Source organism: Marmota marmota, unplaced genomic scaffold, assembly GCF_001458135.2.
Source record: "Marmota marmota marmota unplaced genomic scaffold, marMar, whole genome shotgun sequence".
NCBI classification, from domain to species: domain Eukaryota; kingdom Metazoa; phylum Chordata; class Mammalia; order Rodentia; family Sciuridae; genus Marmota; species Marmota marmota.
The window spans coordinates 5573294-5581555 of NW_026000249.1; the positions used below are offsets into that span (position 1 = coordinate 5573294).

General features: G+C 41.4%; 1 protein-coding gene across 1 annotated transcript in view; it reads left to right on the top strand.

The window, feature by feature from the left end:
• Nucleotides 1–8262, top strand: part of Ca5b (carbonic anhydrase 5B) — a 48257-nt gene that overhangs the window by 11708 nt on the left and 28287 nt on the right. The window lies entirely within an intron of this gene.

Genomic DNA, 8262 nt, shown 5'->3' on the forward strand with positions numbered 1-8262 from the left:
TGATTATCTTGGGAAGCTGAGGCAAGACGATCACAAGTTCAAGGCCAGCCTCAGCAACTTAATGAAACCCTAAGCAACTTTTTTTTTTTTAATGGTACTGACAATTGAATTCAGGGGTGCTCTACCACAAGCTACATCCCTAACTCTTTATTTTTATTTCAAAACAGAGTCTTGCTAAGTTACTAGGCTGGCCTCCAATTTGTGATCTTTCTGCCTCTGCCTCCCAAGTCACTGGGCTTAAAGCTGTGGACCACCAGGCCTCAGAACCAGCTGTTTTTATTGTTTCTTGTTAGTAATGATCTTTTTACTAAGGGCAATCCACAGAGTACAAATTATTTCAGTAAATCTTAAGTTTCTGGAAGTTGCTTTAATTTTTGCAAGCAAGTCAGTGGCTTCACACTAAGGGATATTCTAACCGGAATTACAAATCCTGGAGTTAATTCTAGCTGACTAACTTGATAGTATGTATTCTGCTGTAAACACAGAAAATCAAGTGAGCCAGAAGGTGGTCTCTCAAACCTCTGATTCTTGCCCTGGGAATACAAATTAATGTCCACATCAGGATGTTGTAGGGATTCTCAACCATGACCTTGACATGGTAGGTGGGTCATTGTTGTTGGGAACTCTCCTGAGAATGGCAGGGTGTTGAGCAGCATCCCTGGCCTCTTACCCACTAGATGCCAGTACGACTCCCACCCAGTTATAAGAACCACAAATTTCTGCAGGGAACTGAGGATGTAGCTCAGTGATAGAGCGCTTGCCAAGTATGTTTGAGGCCCTGAGTTCAATCCCTGCCACCAGAAAAAAAAAGTCAGCAGACATTGTCAAACAAGCTCTTGGGGACAAAATTGCCCCCACCATTAAGAACAGTCAAGGTGCTGGGAGAGGATGTGGGTATTTGTGGAAAGATGAGTTTGAGTTTATGGAGAGATGAAGTGGCTAAGCATAGCATTCAAGAGAAATTTTTCATGTTTTCCATTATTAAAAGAAATTGACACAAAATTTTCAAATGTGGGCTTGCATCCAGGTTGGTCTGGATTTCTGTTTGTTGTTGTTGTTGATCCTCTTTGACCCCAAATATATACAATACAAAGAATGGGTAAAAATTGAATGCTTATAAATTAGTAATGCTAATCTAGCTAAATTCAAAGGCTTGAAACTATTTCATAAATATAATTTTATTGTATGTTTATTTTCTTTCCTTCCTCATTGACTGTATTCTCATTAAATTAAACTGGCCTGAGTCATAATAAATTTCTGGTTGTTAGGTGTGGCTTCCTACCAGCATGCCCACATCCTACTCAGACTGGCGCTCTATGACCTAAGGCTTAAAATGGAAAAAATTAGTCATATTTAGTGAGTTACCAAAGATTTCCTTTTTTTTTTTTTTTTTTTTTTTTTACAGAAAGATGAAAGTTAAACATCTAAAGTTCTGCATGCTTTTGTCTTTAGGACAGTTGAGGTACTTCTTTTATTTCTGACAAAAAAAAAAACTGCAGTGGTTTGGGGAGGTGGGGTTTCACTAGATTAATTTACCACATCATATGACACATTCTTGTTTCCAAGTTGGTAGGACAAATGACATGGTCACCATTTATTTGGCTTTTGGTATACTGCACTGTCCTGACTTGCTTTCACTCAGGAGAACATTATCGTCTTTGCTTTCTCACTGACCATTTCCTCTTCTGTTATCCTGACCCCTCGCCTACTTACCTGTGTAGACAGCACTTGTTGTTTTTGGAAGGCCGAGAATACACTGGACCAAGAACCACCTAAGATTGTTAAGGGTTAGAAACTCAGTGTTAGGACTTGCTTAGTATGGGTGAGGCCCTGATTTCAATTTCTAGCACCAAACAACAACAACAAAAACTACCCCCCCCCAAAAAAAAAACCCTTTAGTATTACTAAATTCTACAAGTACTACTACTATGGTTACTAATTCGACTAGTACTGCAATTGTTATCATTAACTGTATTATCATTATCTTTATTTTCATCATAGGCTCAGTGCCTGCCTCAGGTGTTTAAATCTGACCATTTTAAGATGAAATGAAGCAGAGTAAGGAATAAATCAAGTGGGAGGTTGTGACAAATTCAGAAAACAACATTGTAGGTCAGCCTTGAGATCTGTGCCTTTACCTTAGCTCCCTGCCCTCCTACCAAGTAATCACTGGCTGTCAACTCAAATTGCTGTTTGCTGTTATCTCAAGAAGCAGGCAGCCTTGTTGGGGACTTACGGACTGTACACCAGTTACCCATGATGGAAATCAAATCAGTTTCACCTAGGGTATCATCTAATGACATTTAGCCTAATCATTACATTAAAAAATTTAGGCACAAGATCTTGGACCATAGAAAAGTGAATTTGATAATTTAGTACATCTTAATAATTATATATATCAAGAATACAGTCTAGGATGGAAATGGTATATATTTGTTATTATTACAATGATTTTTTTTTTTTTTTTTTTTTTGCCGGAGGACTGGGGATTAAACCCAGGGCATTTACCACTGAGCTACATCCCTAGCTATATCCCCAGCCTCCCCCACCTTTTCTTTTTTTTTTTTTTTGGTACCGGGAATTAAACTCAGGGGCACTCGACCACTGAGCCACATCCCTAGCCCTACTTTGTGTTTTATTTAGAGACAGGGTCTCACTGAGTTATTTAGCACCTCACTTTTGCTGAGGCTGGCTTTGAATTCGCTATCCTCATGCCTCAGCCTCCTGAGCCTCTGGCATTACAAGTGTGCACCACTGACCCCGGCTTATTTTTAATTCTAAGACAGGATCTTGCTAATTTGCTGAGGCTGACCTTGAACTTGCCATCCCACTGCCTCAGTCTCCCGAGTTGATAGAATCGTGGGAATGTACCACTGTGCCTGGCTTCCAGTGATTCTTTTTTTTTTTTAATATTTATTTTTTAGTTGTAGTTGAACAAAATACCTTATTTTTATGTGGTGCTGAGGATCAAACCCAGAGTCTTGCACTCTATCGCTGAGCCACAACCCCAGCGCCCCCAGTGATTCTTAATGTTCAAGGTCTCCCTACTTTTAGAATGATGACAAACATTTTAGGATAACTTGAACTAGAACTGCAGTGTACAAAATGTAGCCAATAGCCCCATGTGAATATTTATATGTAAATTTAATTTCATTCATATATTATAGCCACATACACTTTGTTTCCACCACACTGGATATTCCCATCATCAAAGTTCTGACAGCACTGATCTATATTATAACTGAACGGTTACAATGTTGTTCTATTATTTCTCTATTTAATTTTGAAAAATACAAATAAAGCCTGGAAAACAATATTAAAAAGCCTGTCAGTGTTTTCTCAAGGAACTCTGATAATCCCTAGATAACTTACATCCAGGATGTCCCAGACTGTTGTATTAATATTCAAATACCTTGAGAAACAATGGGCCCATTAAGATCACCTTAAAATTGCATAGTGGCCTCAGAGTTACCTTAGGCTCTCTAAGACCAACAAATAACCCTGGAACTGACCACAGGAAGTTTGGGCTTTATTTTCCTGTGCTGGTCATGACATGGGTATCTTGTGGTTAATGGACTCAGCATCAAAGTGCCTTTTGCAGCCACATGCTGCAACATGGCAATTTATGATTCTCTCATTGTCCTCAACAAAATCATGTGCAGGATCCCTGCCTGCAACTGCACTAAGGCCAAAGATGGTCTTCAATTACATGAGAAAACAGCACACTCCAAGGGGGAAGAAAAGAGTCCAGTGGCAAGGCACAGGCTAAAAAGCCACTGAGGGTACAGAACGATGCTGTCCAGTAAATAAATAATGTAAGCCACAAATATGACCCATATAGGTAATTCTATATTTTCTAATAATCACATTACTAAGGTGGATACACAGATAAGATTAATTTTACTGTTGAATTTTATTTAACCCAATAAATCCAAAATATTATCATTTTAACATGAAGTGATGATAAGAATTATAAATGAATTTTTAAGTCTTTATTTTATGCTATGTTTTCAAAGTCCCTAGTGTCATTCATTATAGCACATCTCAATTTAGACACATGGCAAGTGGCCACCATATTGATAAACTCAGGTATAGAGAGTGGGGAAGTCCTAAATTTTGATGTTCTAAATTTAATTACAGAGGGCCTGGGGGTGGAAGGGAAAAGAGATAGAGAAGGTCAAATGCTTCTCTTGTGGGCTGTCTTCCTATCCCAAAGCTTCCCCTACCACAGGAGAGTGGAGAGCTGAAGTTCTAAACCTCGGTCGGTTCTTGTGTCTTGATGAAAGAAAATTTAAAGTCAGACATGAAAAGCCAAGTAGGATAATTTTTTTTTTTTTTTTTTTTTGGTATTGGGTATTGAACTCAGGGGCACTCAACCACTGAGCCACATCCCCAGCCCTATTTTGTATTTTATTACAGACAGGATCTCAATGAGTTGCTTAGGGCCTCCCTGTTGCTGAGGCTGGCTTTGACCCGAGATCCTCTGCCTCAGCCTCCCCAGCTGCTGGGATTCCAGGTGTGTGGCACTGCACCTGGCTAAGACAATTTTATTAAGTGAAAGTAAAGTAAGGCTAAAGGAGAGAGAGAGAGAGAGAGAGAGAGAGAGAGAGAGAGAGAGACCTTCTGAAACACATTGAGAAACCTGTGGCCATAAATCCTAACTTTACAATGAGTCAATAAATGATCTTCCTTTCTTGACATATTTATTAATTGTTTTCCCTTGTTTCCACCTGCTTATTCTCAGGGTTATCATACCTGTTGTTCTACAAGTTACTTGATTGTTCACTAAGGCTATTCAGAGAAGCCCCATGACCCTCCTGTGTTATTTGTTTACATTTCATGGCTCATCACTAACTACTATCTAACATCCCTGCTTCAGATAATCCTGCCCCTTTAATCTGTAGCCAATGTAGGTTTGATGTAAATAATTTATGCCTTCCTTTCTCAAAATTTCATTTTAAAGTACTGTGTATGTGTGTGTGTTGTGTTGTGTTGTTTTTTTGGATCCAGTGACATTTTTCCAAGTGCTTTCTAGTCTTGGTTTTGGGAGCTTCAGAAACTTGTCCCAGGACTGCTACTTTATTTCTGACTAACACCTAACCTGCATTGGTGTGGTGGACCTTTTTGCTTCAGAGATCCTTTGGTCTCTTCCAGGTTTGGTTTAACAAGGGAATGGGTGTTGAGAAGTCAGAGCAGCTAAAGGGATGATTAAACTTAGGATAGAATTGGCAGGGAAGGGGAAAGAACTGACTTTGAGAACCTGCAAGTATTTTTTAATATTTTGAGAAACAGGTAGATCTAATCATGAGATCCCAGGAGCTATTTGGGTAAACCAGTTTGCCTGGTAGAGAGATGATGGGTGTGAGGTAAGAATGGACAACCTGGCATTGACTCTGGTTTTTCTCTATCAGTAAAATAACCATTTAGGGGCTGGGGCTGTAACTCAGTGGTAGAGAACTTGCCTAGCATGTGTGAGGCACTGGGTTTGATCCTTAGTACTGCATATAAATAAATAAATATCCATTGACATCTTAAAAATTTTTTTAAAAAAATATCATTTTAAAAAAGTTGTAAAAATATGACTATTTAGTGCCTCCTCTGTGCCTAGTACCAGGTTTAGCCCTGGAAGCTACAAAAAAAGTGCAGGACATGGGCCCCATAGGCTCGGGGTTGACACAGGCCCTTTGAGCAGATAAAGCAAACACACATTACATGAGGGATTCTGGGTGCTAAATGGTGTGAATGAATGCACTGTGAGTTTAAAAAATCAAAGATGAGAGTGGCTGGAAAAAGTGTCATCCCAAGGAGAAGATGTGCAGTGGAAGATCTCCTAAGTGGTAAGGAGAATGAAGGTATCTAAGCACAAGCAAAAAGAGCTCAGTCTGTGCAGATGGCAGTTGTAATAAAAGTGGCGCAGTCAAGGGTGGTGGAATGATAAGAAAAGCAGCAGGGGAGACAAGGGCTTGGGAAGGAGGAGGAGGAGGAATGGGATAAGTGAGAGAAGCTTGAATAGGCGAACCGGGGCCCTTGGACACAAGTTACAGGTTGATGTACAGTTGTTAGCATGAATGCAACACAGCAAAGCTGATGATTTAGGGAAACTGCTGAGGGTCAGAACACAGGATCCAGGGGTGTGAGGGAGGAGGGAGAGCCCCCAAGAGGCTTCATATGAAGTCTGGGGTTTAGGGGCCTCAACTTGGGTAGTGATTATGGGCAAGGCAAGGAAGAAATGACCTGAAAGATTCTTCAAGAAGAAATAATATGGTGATCAGTGGGGTAAGAGGAAATAAAGCAAGAAGGAGAATCAAACTGCCTTAGTGTGTTCAAGCTGGGTGACTGATGAAACGTTGGATTGAACCTGGAGTGATTTCTCACTGAGCTACATCCTTAACCCTTTTTATTTTTTATTTTGCTAAGTTATTTTGCTAAGTTGCTGAAGCTGGCCTTCAACTTGTGATCCTCCTGCTTCAATCTTCCAAATCACTGGAATTATAGGCATGGGCTACCATGCCATCTCAACTATGAGATTATTATTATTATTTTGGTACCAAGAATTGAATCCAGGGGTGCTTTACCACTGAGTCACATACCCAGCCCTTTTTTATATTTTATTTAGAGACATGATCTCAGAGAGTTGCTTAATACCTCGCTGTTGCTGAGGCTGGCTTTGAACTTGCGATCCTCCCACATCCCTCGGCCTTCTAAACTGCTGGGATTATAGGCATGCACCACTGTGCCTGGCTATGAGATTCTTAATGATAGTGTTATTTTGCTCACTTAAGCCATGGTTGATACAATCACTATCTTTGTTTATTTCATTTTTTTCTACATAAGAAAAACTTGAAAATAAAGCCTGTATTAGAATACAAAACAGCTTCCTATTTTGAGGGAAAATATGAGCAACTACCAGGAAATTATTTCAATCTGCTTTTTGTTTAAGGAAGAGAAAGGGGAGGGAAGAACAAAAATGTGAGTTTATCTTTAGAAAAACAAACCCTTGGCAATGCTGGCTTCAATAAGGGGACAGTGACTAAGTCCCTCCACTTCCAATGGGGGATGGTCTAGGGTAATAAAAGAAGAGGTGGTCACAGGAAGGAAATTCCTCTGGGAGCTGAACTTGTAAACCAAAGGGCATAAATTGATGGCATTATGGTCATAAAAGGGCAGTGAAGGAATGAACCCAGTTTTCTTGTGTTAGTTAATTTTCTGGGGTGTAAGAGTTGATGATTTCCATTTCCTGGATGAAGTGGCCAACAATTAAGGATGACCGAGGGCATCATTTTAGGGACCTGATCACTATTCCAGTTCTTCCGTAGTCTTCAGAGGAGACCCTCATGAACTGGCTTTGAGTTTGAATTCTCTAATTCTCAAAGTCTGAGCATCTTAAAAAAAAGGGGCGGGAAGCACAAGCCCTCGTGCTGTGTCCGTTGGAGCTTGGGCGGTGTTTTCTCCTGCTGGGCGTCGGAACCCGGAGCTCTCCAGACTTCAACACTCTGGAACTCACACAAGTGACCTTCTAGGCTCTTCTGCCTTCGGGCTTGGGACTGAGAATTGCACCATCTCCTTCCTTGAGGCAGAGGCCTTGGGACTTGGGCTCTGTCACGCCACCGGCTTCTCTAGAGCTCCACCTTCTGGTCTTCTTTTGAGACTTCTTGGCCTCCCTGACTAAGCTCCAGGGAACTTTACAAGATCAAGAATATTTCATTCAGAAGAAGATGGCCGCTGCGCACGGGGGTTGCTGAGGTGCTGAGCGTGGTGCTCAGAGCAGCGGCTTTAATCAAGATTTCGCACAGCGTGTAAGAGCTCCTTTCACCGTTAATCTGTAGCGGACCAATTTGCCAAGCAGCAGGAAGAACAAAGAGATCGAAAAAGAGACGCTTGGCTCCCGGACGCTTTGCCACCCAGAGCCGCGGGCACTTTGCTCCCATCTGCTTCCTCTTTCGCTTCGCTCCGGGCAGAAAAGGTGAATGTGTAATCAGCAGTGGATTAGAACTGACGTCATGGGCAGAGGAGATAAACTGCATTGAAACCAGCGCAACAGGGCTCCCAGGAGCAGCAGACATGGCGTGTAGCCAGTATTGTGGTGAGCGTCACAGGTGAGCGCGTCCTGGCTTGAGGAAACACAAGAGAAGGCCCTAGGCACTCAGGATTGGAGACCCGCCCAGTCTGTGAGGAAGAGCTGCTACACAGTGATTGGTTCCCACTTAGTGAAAGGAGAAGCTTGACCCAGTGGGCACCTGTCTCCACCTACTGGAAGAGAAA